General features: G+C 44.0%; 1 protein-coding gene and 1 non-coding gene across 3 annotated transcripts in view; one reads left to right on the plus strand and one right to left on the minus strand.

Moving 5' to 3' along the window:
• Nucleotides 1-16,633, plus strand: part of LMNTD1 (lamin tail domain containing 1) — a 2,112,860-nt gene that overhangs the window by 1,779,019 nt on the left and 317,208 nt on the right. The gene's annotated exons all lie outside the window — the stretch shown is intronic.
• On the minus strand, nucleotides 465-626 carry LOC138514784 (U1 spliceosomal RNA). Its single transcript, XR_011281938.1, has one exon. It is a non-coding gene; the product is annotated as a U1 spliceosomal RNA (small nuclear RNA).

Raw genomic sequence — 16,633 nt, forward strand, 5'->3', positions numbered from 1 at the left:
GATAAGGAATACGTCGGAGGAACATCCCATCGAAAGAACGTTACAAGGTAAGAGTAACTAGTTCTTTTACAACACAACACATTTTAATGATCACTGTGTCCACAGTGTAAGACAGCACTGTCACTGATGTAACACATTGTCATGCTTGTTGTACCCAAAATATGCCTCTGTAGCAACTTGTCTATGCTGGCTGTTCCCAATTTAGGCCAGCATTGTCCTGTACAAAGCATGATTGATGCTGCCTGAGCACGTGCAGTGTGCCCAATACATATGGCAGCTTCTCTCTGTAATACACATTACTTCTGTGGTAATGAAAGAAGCATAATTCAATTCAACAGATAAAATGTGGAAAAGCGATCACCCAAAGGTGAACCTAATTGAAGAAACGCAATGTGAGCACAATCTTAAAGTATGCAACCTAGCAGGCCTAGTGCACACTTTACCTTTTCTTTCACCAATAAATCGGGGGGAGACCGCGAACGCAGTCCCCCACTACCAGAAATAATGCAGTCGTGTATCCTGCATTTGGGAACATAGCAGGGGTCAGCAAATCCGATGTGCAATGGGTAAGCCGCACCCTGGGAGATCTGCCCTTGAGATCAGATTCTCCCCTGCCAGCTAAGTATGAGTTGCATGAAAGAGGGCAGGGTTGGGTCAGTTCTGGGAAGCCCCGCTAAGCGAGGGTGAGAAGGCAGGCCCTGACCCAGCCCCAACCCCCCACCCCCCAGAAGCTCTGAGCATCTGCAGAGCTGCCTGTCCCGCGTGTAGGGGGAAGCTCCAGCAGGCAGTGCCCAGCAGAAGAGCAGATTGTAGCGCAGTTCCTTTCTCCCATCAGGCCCTGCTCGGCCCGAAATTTGTATAAATAGCAGGATGGCTCGAGCAGGCCTGTTGCAGTCTGCCCACTGGCCTGTCGGCCCCACACGGGCCCATGGCCCTCCTGAGCGGAGCTGCTCAGCGCTGGCCCCATTGACACCATCATAATCATCCTGGACCTCGACGCTCCACCACCCCTGAATCTCAGAGTTCTGCTCAATGACAATGCTGAAGCTTTGACATCTTTGCCGTAACCATATGCCGTATTGTGTCAGCCGAGCCTGCACAGCGCCAAAGGCAAGCATTCCCTTGTCCGGGCCCAGAGGTCACTGAGTCTTCCAGTGCCATTCACTTGACACGGCCTACTGTTCCCAGCATTTTCTACCCGCAAATCAGCACCACTGCCAAACAGAACTGCACCATTGGGGCCCATCGCTGCTGCTCTCCGATTTGACCCCAGCCCAGCGCAAAGGCACCCATACTTCTGGTCTGATGCTGAAAAGCCTGGCTCTGCTGAGATCCGAAAGACAAGAACTAAGGTATTTTGGGAACACAGTACTATTGTTTTTTGTGTTGCAACTGTATCAGCTCACACCTCTCCTGAAGGGTATAGGCTGCCCTCAGACTGCGCTACCAAAAGAGTGAAAATAAGTAATACCTGTTGGGCTTGCCTGTTTCACTTTTATGATTGGGATCACTGCTGCTGGGTATTAAGCACGTTATAAATAACCTATCATATCATACATCACAGCAAGGTGTAGGACTGAATTGGCAAAGGGACTGGGGCTCCCATCTGCGATATGTCAAGCTCCCACCCCACCCCCCATGTGGATCTGAATAAAATATGTGTAACCTTCATAAGCAACTTACAGAAACATTGGCAGGTGGTCCACTGAGGCCCATTTGCAGGTTGCAGTGTGTTATTGGGGCACTACTAGGGTAACATATTGTGCGCTAGCCCTTGGTGTTCCTTTTCCCCGCCGCTTGTGGTTTGAGTCGGGGCAGCATTCTTCCTCCGCGTTTTGTTCAAAAAATGTGTTGGTCACATTGTTATTCTTATTCAAATCTCTGTTATGAACTGTGCACCAACCTGCGCCCAATGTTTTCAGCTCTGTGTCGTCCTGCTTCCAATTGTGCCTGAGCTGATACAGAAAATGCGTTTGTTCCGCATGCGTGTGTTTATTTCTATACATTTTTCCCCCATCTGCCATAATTAAGTGTAGTTTGCTGCTCAACCGTAGTATGTCCAAAAGGGTAGGGTCTTTCAGTCACCCTTTGTGCTGGCTCAGGCGCAAGAGAACTCTATGGGGTATGCCCGCCGTGCAACTGGTGTTCCAGTGAGGTTTCAGCTTGCTGTGTACACACGGTATTCCCCTTTCTTCTTTTCAGATGGCTATGCGCTTTAAAATGTGGTTGTCGTATAATTTACGACCTGCTGTGTCGAGGGGTCACGCCTGCTTTCCCTCTGCTGTTCCAACACACAATGCTCCTGGCCGCATCAATTGTTTGCAGTTTCTGCCTGCGGCCGCTTATCTCCCAATGTGTTGTGACCCCGTGTGTTCCTGCTTCCAAATGAAGCCCACGTTGATTTTAGGAAGGCTCTGGAGCATTTCAGCAGTGGTACGCAGAGGTGTTGGAGGGGTTGGGTAAAGTCAGACATCTGTGCGGGCCCTCCAGGCTGCAGTAGTTTCCTCACCCCCTCTGGCCTTATGAGATTCCATTTCCCTTTTCTGCAGGCACCAGTACGCTGGTGCTCCTTTTGCAGCCTCCCTGGTCGCAGCTGGCAGAAGCGCCCAGCGTTTTGATGTGCCAGCAGGGTTGATGAATTTATTTATTTCTGCAATGTTTGTCGGATATCCGACAAACATTGCATAAATAAACAAATGAACACGTCGTGGCTTAGTAGTTTCACGCACAGGCACACTTTTTAATTTTTTATTTTTTATTTTTTTTTACTCAAGAGTTGTTCAACATACGGCCTCGCGGGCCACATAAAATGGCTTGGAGGGCCGCATTGTGGCCCGCGGGCCGTATGTTGGACAACCCTGCCTTACAAACTTGCAGCATGTCGACATAGTCGATATGCAAATGCTGAAAGGGTCCATTAGCTCTTGGAATAACTTCTCTAATTGTGCGCAGTGTGTGCCCAGCAGTAAACCTTTGACATATGATCCAATTTACTACATAAAATGCAACGTGTTCTACTATATTTGGAAGGAACTAATCCTCTGCAATAGTTACATCGAGGCTCTCTCTAGTTGTGTGTGCAGGCTTGTGTAGCTGTTCCAACGCCACCCTTAATAAGGCTACAGGCATCACCAGTTTACCAGTGCTGTCTTGGCGCTTCATAGGGGTTTAAAGAACACCCTCTCTGTGTCCACAAGTCTTTCTCATCTTGAGGCGCTTCCTCTTGCTTCTTTGCCAATTGAGTCCTACACAAATTACTATAACTTTCAGACAAACTCATCATCACCACCATGCTTACATTCATATCAGGCATATCATAATAATATCTGGACATGCAACTCACTTGATTCCTCACCTGCTTTTTGATTTCCCAGTGAGATAAAAATCTGCTCTCTTAGTGTGTGCTGTGCATTTAACTACTGCAATGGCTACTGCGAGTTGTAGTGCTCTAATAAGCCTGTACATTAAAGCTACATGTTGCACTGGAGTGCCGTCCACTCGGAGGTCGCCCCTCCTTTTCCAACATGCTAGCCCCGCGTACACTGTTGATGTCACATAGACAGAGTCACTGTACACTGTTACGTCCTGGTTTGCGTGTCTCTCGAGTGCGATAATCAGCGCCACTAATTCTGCAGCCTGTGCCGAAAAGTGAGACGGTAGTTGTGCACTTATCAGTACTTCAAACTCCCCATTGGCCATGTGCTTCACCAAAGCGGCACCTGAATATCTTTGTCCATCATTCTGACCGATTCTACAAGACCCATCAATATAAAGAATCTCCCCAGCTGCCAACGCATTTTCCTTCACCCTCTGGAGTTCATCATAGAATTCCATATAATTCGAGCAATCATGTGCATGCTCGTCCTCTGCCAGGGGTTCTGCTATAAACATGGCAAGATTCACTATTTTGCATCAGATTATTTTAATCACCAAATTCGAAATGACTACCTCATAGTCAGAAGCCCTTTGAGAAGTCAACGTACCTTTAGGTTTTTCCAAAATGGCAAACAATGCATGTTCGACAAATAACATCATGGAACACCCAATTACTATGCTAGCAGCCTTCTCAAGGGCAAACGCTGTGGCAGCCAAAGACTGTTCACACGGAAAGTGACCCCTCATTACTGGGTCTAGAATCCCACTGTAATATGCAAGGGGCTTGTACCCCAACGTGGTTCTCTGTGTAAGTGCTGCTGTCATAACAGTGCCATTTGCGTGCGAGAAAAAAAATAATTCCGCAGCATAATTGGGAATCCCTAAAACTGGAGCTGTCCAGATTGCCTTTTTCAACTCATCAAACCCTTCCTCCATTCCCTCAGTCCAAAGAATCTTCTCCTGAGTTGCCTGTACTTTCTTCAGAGCTTGCAATAAGGGCCTTATGCATTAACTGTAATCAAGGACCCCTGCTCTTACATAGTTACACAGTCCCAAAAATCTCTGCATGTGCTTTATCGTGAGTGACTTTACTTTTTTCAAAATAGCCTCAGCCCTCTCAGGAGTAACTTTCTTCCCTCATGCGAAATTAACTGACCTATGTATAATACCTCCTCTTGACAATACTGCAATTTCTCCTTGTGTACTTTATATCCTTTGTCTGCAAGAATGATCATCAGTTGAACTGCATTGCATGTGCAATCTTCCTCTGAGGTGCTACAGAGCAATATGTCATCCATGTATTGCAACACAACACTTTTAAAATCATATTGCTGAAGTCCAGCTGTAGAACTCTATTGAAAATCGACAGAGACTCACAGTACTGCTGGGGTAGGCAAGTACTTTTCAGGCGAGTCTGTCTGAACGTAAATGACATCAGATCTTGTGAATCTTTATGCAATGGAATTGAGAAAAATGCACTTTTCAAGTCAATCACAGTGAAATATCGTGCTTCAACAGGGATATTACATAAGATTGTCACCGGGTTAGGAACTAGAGGGAACTCGGCCTCTACAATCTGGTTAATCGGGCATAAATCTTGAACTAAATGCCACAACCCCCCTTTCCCTTTCTTCACAGGATAAATTGCAGTATTACACAGTGACTCTGATATCACTAGGATGCCCTGTTCCATCATAGCACATATCGTCTTAAAAATACCTTCATCTGCTTCTCGAGGCATAGGATACTGTGGTGCTCGAGGTAAAATTGCTGCTGGTTTCAATTTAATCTTCACTTGTCCAACTCCCTTCAATAGGCCTACACCATAGGGGCCTGCTGTCCATAATGAAACTGGCACTTTTGCCATATCATCATCAAAATACTCTGGGCGTTTCTGGGCTATCATAATTTTCTGAGGAACCTCAAGTTAAATTGCTCTTACCCAATAAGTAATGCTCATCTCAAATACTACTTTGTCATCTGATGGATGGTCTCCAAACATATCCTCATCAGTGACGTCCGTCAATCTGTAACCTTCCCCAAAGGCAATCACTGTGCACCATTGTCTGCCTTCATAATCATTCCCATCAAGGAAAGCCATTTCTCCTCGCACTGTGGCTGCTTGTAATTCTAAAGGAAAGATTCACCCTTCCTCTTCATCCATCAGTATCTTTGGCCTGAATAAGAATTCATCAGGTATTGCCATAGTTGTGCCACTAAACCTGGCAGCCATGTCAATAGAATGTGTACCCCATAGTCAAAAACTTCTGGTTCGAACGATACTCCTTGCATGGCTATTTGTCCTGCAAATTCCATAATTAATTCACTCACATTTAAATTATGCATACCTGGTGTTGAACACACTATGCCTTTATCAGTGAACGAAATCGTCATGTTGAACTTGGTCATTAAATCTCGACCTTATATACTGACCAGTGTCTGCCTTTAATATAACAATGGCACAGACATGTCACACTCTCCTATAGAGACTGGCAATTCTTCAGTAAAAGGAACTCTGCTTGTAGCTCATGTGAACCCTTGAGTATTCATGGCATTTCCAGACATTGAAAATATCCCCTCTGGTATGCATGAGCGTGTTGCACCTGTGTCTACTAAAAAAGAAAGTTTTGCTTCCTATATTGACGTCAACCCTCGGTTCCTCTTGAGGATTGGGCGTCACTGATAGTATCGAACACATCTAGTCTCCCAGTAAGCTGTCCTATTGTGGATACATTCTCATACCTGTACCCATGAAAGGATTTCCCCCTTCGACAGTAACACCTCCTATTCTAGGAGCCATTAACTGACCTGTGCTTGTGCTCTGCTGTATCTGCATGGGTGACTGCTGTGACTGCCCTTGTGGCAGACTCATTATTGCCTGATGTGTTTGAAAATCTTGTTACATTTGCAACACTTGTGTTTGCTGCACTGTCTGATTCTGAGCAAACCCATCTCCATTCTGCTGCCAATATGCAGATGGGTTTGCTGTCCCCCCTCTTGAGAATTTCCCATTCTGCACAAATCCTTGACTTCTACATTTGCAAGCATAATGCCCTGACATACCACATGTCCAACATTTAGGAGGAGGGGGTCTCCTAACTTGCCCCTCCTGCATGCCTTGACTATCGTTCTGCATGTTTTGAAACCCACTTTGCTCTGGAAGTTTCCCTGATTATTCTGGAAGCCTCTACCTCGAAAGCCTCCCTTTCCCTGTGGTGCAAATCCATTATTATTTTGATCAAACTGTCTTTGGTTATTCACAAGTGGCATGTTTGCTGTTTGCTGTGAACCTGATCCATCTCCACTAGTCAACTTCACCCCTTCAATGGCATACTTTGATAGTCTTTTCTGCACTAACTTTGCCTCTTCACCTTTCCTAGATTTGTATTTCTTTTGATTCTTCTCTTGCAAAAGCCTGCCATAATGTGTGATGGTCAGCTGAATCTCTGACCATGGCTTTGCTTCCATGCGCACTCATTTCTTGACCTGATTTTGGCAGCCTTTGGCACAGTATATGATAAAATACAGGTATGGATTTCCCCAAGCCTCGCGTGTCTCCAAAGCCCACTGCTCTTGTAAATTCTGAATGTAAACACGAGGATCCTCTCGTACCTGCATCTTTTTTGCCATTATAGTTCTAATGTTGAATGTGTCCAGATACAGTCCTTAAGTACTTTCCAGACTGCCGCCCTACAGTTATTGAACGGTCCTCCATCATGAGCAATGTTTACCATAGCAACACTAGAATACCCTGCTCTTGACCATACGTCATTAGCCCTTTCCCCAAGGATGGCGATCAGGAAACCTTAAGGGCCAGATTCACAGAATGTTTCCTATGGGATTGCGCCATTATAAACAACTTCTGTGAATCAGGCCCTTAATGTCCCCTATAGCTAATGTGTTTCCTCCTGTCATTTTCTCTAAATCATGTATCCATTCGCCAGTGCCAGAAGTTAAACTTGGGAGTTTACACCTTAAATTACCCTTTTCCATCTTTGGCCAAGGTATATACTGTGGCCTAGCTCCTCCCTTTTCTAACAAAGGAAACTGCAAGATCCCAAACTCACATTCGTCTCCCATCGTCTGTCTATCCATAGTAGGGACAATGGTTCCGCTCCACCTTCTACATGGCAGTGACCTTAGCCTGCTCACACAAGGTGGCGAATTCCCCCCTCTCACCATGGCATCACCCACTAGGTGGATCTAGGCAAATCAATGATTCTGACGCCCGAGATTTGGGTAGGTCTAGATCCAACCATCTTACTTCTGTATCCATTGAAAAACACCCTTCAGGGCCACATGTATTGCCTTTTTCCTGCCCATGGAAGGTTTCCCTGTCCTTGTCTGACATATCCTGTCCCCAACTCGTGTGACTTCTCTCCTCTTCATCTCTATTCATGAGTCAGTCCATCTAAAGATAGCTCGTTTGGCTCAAAACTGCATGAGGCTCCTTCTCCGTCGTACAACTGAGTACTCTTGAGTCGAAAATGTTTACCCTTCCCCTGAAGCACTTTCTTAGTCCTCATATCATGATAGACTTTTTTGCTAGTGTCCCCAATGCTTCTAGAGTCAAACTCATCCTCTAGATTTGCTCTAGAAGGGCCTGCTATTGGCTCATGTGCTGGGAAGAACTCTTCTATGTCTTCTCATGCCACTACTGGATTAGGATCTATTAATTCCTCTTTCACACGTTCAATATCGCATACTCTGTGCCTCCTCTTTCTCTCTAGTTCATCATCAAACTCTTTGTTTCCTTGCTTCTTCTCTTACTCTTGTTTCCTCTTTTCTTTTCATATCTCTCCTCTCCTTTTCCCTTCGTATCTCCTTGTCATTTTGTCTTTGTATCCTTTTATCCCTTAATTTCTGTTCCTCCTGGTCCTCTCTTTCTTTCTTGTCTTTCTCATTCTTCGATTGCCCTCTGTCTGTTGTCATACTTTCTCTGCTCATCTGCTCTTTCCTGCTTTCTCAGTTGCTCCTCTTGAAACAACTGTTCCCGTCTTTGTCTATCCTTTCTTTTCGCTCCGTCTTCTTTCAATCTCCTTTCTTTCTCTATCCTTTTTGTCCTGCTTGTCTCGATCTTCTCTTTGCCTTACATCCTCGATGCTCTTACCATCGAGTTTGAGCAACATCTGACCACCCATCCATTTGTTCTGTATAAGTGCTAACTCATCAGTCTTATCTTTTTCTCCTTCCCATCTCTTTATTTCTCGTCCTATAACTAAGGATGTACTTGGTCGATCACTTCTCTCCTTGTCACGTCTCTGCTTGGGACCTTTGAGATTACATGCTTTGCCCAGGCGACTCATATGCTGGATTACTATATCCTGTTGCTGCCTCAAGCTCTCTTAATGGGTATAACCATCATCTTTCTTACTATCGCTGTCTGCTGCAGGTATGGCAGGTGCATCAGAAGGCTCCTCACCGACCTCTTTGCATATGTTCAATATACAGTCTTCAGGAGGTGGCTCCTCTCTCCTCCTGATACATTTTCCAGAGCTCTAAGCTCGCTAGTCGTTTATCTAACTTTTTCGCAGTATATGCTGCATGCAAATGTGTCGTTATATGGTGCAAAACTGCCTTCGATAAGGATCCCCTTGTGGCCATGTCATGAACATTTTGACTGCCGTTCTTTTAACCCATTCTGCACTGTACTGTTTCCCTTTCAGTGCATGTTTCGGCAACTGTTTGCAAAGGTGCATAAGTGGAGTAATATCCTCCATACTCACCTTTACACTTTGCAGATTTCCAAAATATGTTTCAGAAAAACAATACAATATGAGCGTGCACCAATCGTCCCAGGCTCCAAGCCCTCTATATCACGTTTTTTAGTTTAATCTACTTTTTTCACTAATCACCATCAATTAAATTTCCACTAAATAAATAGTTAATTCTATAATCTTGTGTTTTCTTTTCACATCTATCAATTCCACTATTTTTTTTCACCATATTCAGTCATATAAAACAAACCAATGGACATACTCGACCGGCCACATATATTTCAGTCCTCTCCTCAAGACCGACCTTTACCTACCCCTAAAAATAACCCGATTGGGATGTGAATCGTCCTCTTTAAACTCGTCTTTAACTGAGTTTCAAGCCCTCTATATCACATTTTTTAGTTTAATCTACTTTTTTCACTAAACACCATCAATTAAATTTCCACTAAATAAATAGTTAATTCTATAATGTTGTGTTTTCTTTTCACATCTATCAATTCCACTATTTTTTTCACCATATTCAGTCATATAAAACAAACCAATGGACATACTCGACCGGCCACATATATTTCAGTCCTCTCCTCAAGACCGACCTTTACCTACCCCTAAAAATAACCCGATTGGGATGTGAATCGTCCTCTTTAAACTCGTCTTTAACTGTGTTAGTGGTCTACATCACCCGTCAATAGGGCTCCAAGAACGATTCCTTCTGTTTTGTCTTTACAACGCAGTAAACTGAGTGTACTCTTTACAGTGGCACCTTCCCTCACAATACCTTTAAATTGCTTGGCCTCTCCTCAAGTCAATAACTTAATATTTCAACACTGAACATTCTCAAGTTACTTTACCCCAACCTCCCTCGGTTAGTTGTTATTCCTTTATCACTTTCTTCACCCACTGCCCATTCACAATTTTGCCACCTCACTCAGTTTTACTCACCATTCGTTTTTTCTACTTCTGACTCTCGGGATCGTCCACCTCTTTAACAGCTGTTTCAACTTTCCGTTCATTCAGCTTCCTGTAACCTCCAGGAGGGGTTTCTGCCTGAAAACAAGGGACCCATCTCACCTAGCTTGCAAGACTTGCGTTAAACTAATATCCGCTATCTACAGGGAGCTTTACGTCCTTTCAGCCGAATGGCAGAGGTCGTGCGATTTTTTTCCGAGACCCCAAAGCCTACTATCTCGATGAATTTGAAACTATCCTCTCCGCTACCACATGAACTGGTGGTATCCAGCCCTTTAAGATGAGGTAGCAGTACCCTTGAGATGGATGGGGATGCAGAAGTTACTCAAACATCAATAATCAAAACGACTCAGGTAATTGTCAAAAAGGTAACTGTTTTAATATCAATTATCTAAAACAGGGAGTACAACTGACATCAACGGACGTCTCAGCGTAAGATCTCTCAATGCATCTAAAAAAAGAATTCTTTTATACCAAAAAATCATCATTGATGACGTTAACCTACGCTTTACTAACGTCATCCTATGTGGCAAACTACAAAAACCTAGTGGCAATTGTGATAGGTTCTTAAGGAACCTCTAAGTATACGATCCATACTTGTCTAAAAGAGTGAAGGAAAGTGATAGGTTTCTTAAAATCAGGTTGGGCAACTAAGCCCTACCCTTAAACAGGTCACCATGAACGTCACTAAATACACAACGTCCAATTGGTTACACAAACTATAGGACCTTTAATCAAGCAGCCCCCTACCACTGGTTGGCACTCTAACCTCTGTCAGTACTTTTCCACCTACGTTTAGCAGCGCGCAGGCTGGTCTTCCAGATGCTGGTGAGCTAGTTTTAACCATAGCTTCCCACAAATTAGCATATTCATCTATCATCACCTCAGTGGTCTACTATCAATTAAGGCTTTAAACTTGTCCATGGGAGTGTTTTGCTCTGGAGAATTCAGGAGAGTGAAGGCACGCTCTGCCCTCATGCGTAGGTGTGATCATCGTGTTCATCCAACTTCATCCTTCCACGTGACTGAAGACCACAAAATCGAGCTCTATTGTTTTTAAAAGACTATTTTCTAATAGACCTCTGACGTCTTCCTTGTTTATGTCCATGTCTTCTGAACAAGAGTTTTGTTCTTTCACACAATTTGTATCCAATGTCTGCTCACCCCAACCTGATAAGACCTTGGCTTCTTGGGGCTCGTCTAGCCTTGCCTTTCTGAGATCTGCTTCTGTAATTCAATTGCTTTTTTAAATGCGACACACTGGAAAAGAGGCCTTCATTCCCTGGTCCAGCTCTGCTTTAATACGTAGTGGAAACATCCATTCTCTACTCACTTCAATATATATATATATATATATATATATATATATATATATATATATATATATATATATATATATATATATTGGCGCATGCTGCAATCTATTCACTATAAACCTAGCCTCAAGAATACTTGGTCGGCTTGCCTTTCTTTGCATCTGTACACATGTAAAACAACTTGATATCTTCATCGTTTCTGTAGCATAAGTTTCTTCATCTTGATCCCAAGATGTCACTTATCTTTAATACCTTCTTGATGCCTTATAGAATATCTGCATTCTCTTGTCTCCGTATCTCTTCCATATCCGTCAGCTTAGCTTTATGTGACGTCATCATTCTTCCCTTCCATTTATTGGTCCTGCTTCTTCCAGGATTTCATTCAAATGGCCATCATACTGTCTCGTATGAAGGGATGGCTTTCTCAATGGGAACCTTGCTTCCAGGATTCTCTTCGGTATTGGTATTTTCACTGGTACCGCACGTGTCTCACACTCTGGTTCCCAACATATAGGCAATATGGGCAAAGTGGGTGATGTGGGGGTACTTGGCTCCTTCTCAACAAGGCTGCACTAGCATCATGTAATTCCTACACAGTAGGAGCGCTGACATATATTGTGGCCAGAGCATCATGGAAGAGGTTTACAATGGAAAATCTGCCATACATTGTGTGCACAGCATCGTGCAAGTGATTTACAAAGGCAATGATGCTTTTATTGTGTGTGCAATACAGAAAGATGAAGCACAAACCAAATAATACAATGGTGAGAAAGACAGAAAAGTTAGAGATGAGGTTCATTTCATAACAGCTGTGCAGAAGTGGATCAGGATACCATCAAAGTATGTTTGCCACATAAAGGTTGGCTCGAGCTCATTAACTCGTCCCAGATTCCATTTGTTTACGGGTAGCTATCCAACTTCATTAGTGCAGTAATAACGTGTTTCTTTTTTTGTTGTTGCACTGGACAGCACAATTGAATTAAAACACAAACCAATGAGTTCATACTTTGCATTACTTGTGGAATGTCTTCTTCTGTTATAGTACAGTCCTTTATACAATCATCCAGAGAATCCACATATTTCAACTCAATTAAACTAACTATAAGGGGCATGATACTTGATTGCTGGTACAAATTGCTCTTTCTTCACAGTTCCTAAGGCAGCACCAGAAACCAAACGAGAACATAACTATCACAATTACAAAAGCGATGGGCATTTTGATCTAGTTATTAGGGCCAATGTTAGGAAAGAGTTCCCTTTGGTGCAATTTTCCCCCCATTTATGACCCCTTCCAAACCTTTTGCTTTTGTTTGGCTCAGCTAACCTGATTTTTTCCAGTGGAGAACAGCCTGCTCCTCTGGGCATTTGCTCATCTGTTATGGGAAAACTGACACGTCCTTCAGGCTGTCAGTACTGGGAAACTAGTTTTCCCTTAGTCTTTGACTATTTTGCCATTTCTTGGTAACTTTTTATCTATGTGCCAAGTACCGTACAGTACCGCACAAAGGAGTCGTTTTGTTTTGTGGCCCTAAACGCCCTCTAAGGATTTTTTGGTGATTGTATAAGTGTGCCTAGGATGAACTGGCGGCAGGAGTTTACTTTTATAGTATTTTTGATTCTTTTTAATGAACCATATCGCGTTTACCGCATTTGGCTCAAGACTGTGGCCAGTGCCAAAAATGGCCGTGCCACAAAGTCTTTTGTTATGTCCTTTGGCCATTTTGTCCCTTTGCCTCCCCCCAGGTCGCACAGACCCGGGAATTCCTTATTTGGGCATGCAGCCTCCGAGGAAAACCGCAACTTTCGCGGGCTCCTGCATGTCATGTTTGCTACTGCCCAGGAAGATGTTTGGGACTGTCTGGTCCCAATCCACACTACTGATGCCAGTATGTCTGGTAGGCCTGAATAACTGGGACCACCGTGGACCTTGATTGGTCCACATTTGGCGTGCATGCAAGAAAGCAGATCTTCGATTGGTTATCCCAGATTTGAGCGCAGAACGAATCTTGGATAAGAGAAGGAGCTCTGCATTCATTCCAAGTTGATTACCTGACGTTCTCTCCAAACTACAGAAGGAGCCAAGTATCCTGAAACGCTAAAGCAGAACCGTGTAACCGCCGGAGATGTGCTGGAAGGTTTGGCACCCTGAGCCCGGTGTTATCCCATCTGACCCCTGTTTTTGCATCTATCACTGAAGGCCTACACGGGCACTTCGACCCTTTGGAGTAGTGGGAACAACTACTCTCGGCACCTCCTGATTACCTGCCCAAAGAGCCTCATCGGAAGCATTCCTGGGACATCCAGCTAACTGACCAGCTCGAACCTTAGGGGATCGCATAGGAGCGGCGCCGTCCCGAGTTGACATGGGCCCTCTCTCGTCATGTTTCATAGTCATAGCTTCTCTGGGGCGCGATTTAAGAGAGTGCGCTATGCCACAAGCATCTGGGGACCCTGTGTCGCTGTGCTGTGGTGAGGTCATTGTAGGAGTCTTGCCTGCCTGCCCCCCTGTGCCCTGAGATGTGCTGCACTGGAACTGTCCTCTTTTCCTCATTGAGAGCTGAGAAGAGGCTACTGTCCCACCAGAGACAATCATCCCATCCCGCAGCCGCTGAGAGCTGGAGAGACTTGCAACTGCACGGGCTGAACCTACAAGCAACCTGGCCTAGACTGGCAAAATTTGGCCTGGACTATGTTTAGGGTCAGTGAGTACTTGCCTCACTTACCGGTGGCCCCCTGCACAGCCATTGTTCTTTATGCACGAGAATCCCTAAAAAGATACCTTAGGTGGGCTAGCCTGTGCTCCCTAGCTATTCCCAAATAGTGGGACACTGTTCTTCATCACCCCAAGCCCCTTCCAGAACTGCTACAGTTCCCTGAAAAGAACCCGCTTTCTGTCATTACGCACAACCACACGTTTTCAACATACTACTGTACTTTTAAGCATAAGGCTCCCCACTTTGTAGGGCTGGACTGCTTAAGTTAGGGATCAGTTCTGAAGAACTTCCTAATGGTAAATTTGTGTTAATCTACCCTTTTGTTGCAGGTTGTGGCTGTGTTTTCCACTTCACCACATTAGGCAAAACGTAACTGAATATATGTTGAATAGTGGAAGGCATGTATGGTAACTGTTTTATATCACTGTCGTTTATTTCTGTTTAATTAAGGCCTATAATAAATGTATATGTATTTTTTATATACACTTGTCTAAGCGTATTCTGTGAAGTTTTACTGTGAGCGCTCATTGTTGGCTTCCACCTGCCAAGCTACCGTGATTGGTCTGGCTTGTCCAGAAGGTTCCCCTGTTCCACTAAACTAAGGTGGCCTCCTAAACCTCTGCCCACCAGGCCAGAGTTTAGAAATCCATTTTAACAGCCGGCTTACTTCGCCTTTTCAGTAACATAGCAGACAACATCTAGGGTTGTGCATATTGTAAGTGTTCCACTAACCAGTTTGAAAGCTCGTTTCTCTTGAATATATTTTTCTTCAACAACATACAGTTCTTTCTTATCATTGACTAATTCATGAATATCTGTTAACGTTTTCAAATTCTCATAACGCTATAGGATCACATTAATCCAATTGTTGTTCATTTTATATTTCAGTTGAGTGTTATATTGCATTACTGCAGGAACATTTCTGGTGTGACATTTAGTCATTGTGGTGAAAGAGAATATCTAATGTCCAAGATCATATTTTAGTATCAACGGTGCTGTCATTTAAAAAGAATATGTGGGTAGCATTCTATTTTAAACCACTTCCAGGCCCTTCTCAGCACACTCTTTCTGCAATTATCAATATTTAGCCTGTCTTCGCCTTCCTCGTACATGGAAGCTTTGGGTGTTCTTTAGGCCACAGAGTCAAATCAAACCCCATTCCAATCCATAGGTCTGGCTTCAGTTCAGTATATAATTACTTTTCTCTCTAGGATTTGTAATTCCCAGACATCTTGGTGAAGAATTCCGTAGCAGACACAGCCTGCCCAAATTCCAGTAGTCAGCATTTCTTTGGTTGGCTATATACCTCTAACAAACCCATACACACTGAATGAGCACGCTCCTTCAATTTGGCAATTCCAGATGTTGTACTTCTATGTTTCTCTCCACTGTCGCAGCCGGCTGGGACTCCTGCATCTTCCCACATTGCTTTTGCCCATGTCTTGTATGACGTCATCTCAAATGGACCGCAATTGATCGTTCAGCTCTCTCACAGGCAATGTCTCAATATACCTTCTTTCCTGCATCTGTGATGTTGAATGCAAGATCCATGAACACATTCTGGTTGACACTTGTCAGGTCTTCTATTATCTTCAATTTCCCCATGCTCACGTCTAGCTATGTGCATTGAGGAATTGTCATTAAACATAGAATTGTCAGCAATGTTTCCTGATTTTTCCCAGTAAATTGACCATACAGAGGCCAGCCAACATGCAGCCATCCAAACTCCGTCAATTATGCATTTTGCTTGACAGCATATCCTTCTGCTGGGCTCGTGTGATTGCTGTACCTGTTGTGCAATTGGGAAAGTGAGAATTCACTTAAAAGTTAAATATCAATAAAACGAAATGCACTGTATCAAAGGCTGCATTTAAAATGGTCCATTTTGTCAGACCTACTGCATTGTGCACATTTTAATGCAATGGCATTTGTGAGTGCTCTGCACTCGCTTCAATATAGTCTCTTGGTTTGGAAATGCAGAGCAATATTTTCCGTACTAAGAGTGTCAGGATGATAAAGGGGCTCAAAGTAAAGGGGTGAATAATACTTCAAAAGTCCATCCCTATAGTGAGGATTCTGACTGCATGGTTTCCTGACCAAAATATAAAAAAACAGGACCTCCCCCTCCCTTACTCCAAAGGGTTTCTTCACCGCAATTACCAGTGTTCCAAAAGTCCAAAAAGTGTCTCAAAATGTGGTAACTAAAATCCCCACATTTCTGAAAAGGTTATCCTGTGTCCAAACGAAAGCATCTTGTATAATTCCTCCTCCAGGTCCTCTTCTTGTGCATCAAATAGTCCTCTGCCGCAGTCCCATGGCTCTCAGGCAGAGAGGTTGTTTAATGACTTTCCAGACCCTAGCCTCCTAGATCTCTTGCTCTGCCTTCTCTCAGGGTCTCGCTCATTGGGAGGTCTTGCAGGCTCTGTTGTGGTTTGATGGCGAAGTGGGTCCCTGTCCCTAAGCGCCACCTTCCTCCATTTGCTGCTTTCCATCCCCGGCCTGCCATTCCTCTCGCTCATCTTTCCAGTCCTTCCTTTCCCTGAGA

This window comes from Ambystoma mexicanum, chromosome 12 (assembly GCF_040938575.1).
Source record: "Ambystoma mexicanum isolate Mex_15411 chromosome 12, UKY_AmexF1_1, whole genome shotgun sequence".
NCBI classification, from domain to species: Eukaryota; Metazoa; Chordata; class Amphibia; order Caudata; family Ambystomatidae; genus Ambystoma; species Ambystoma mexicanum.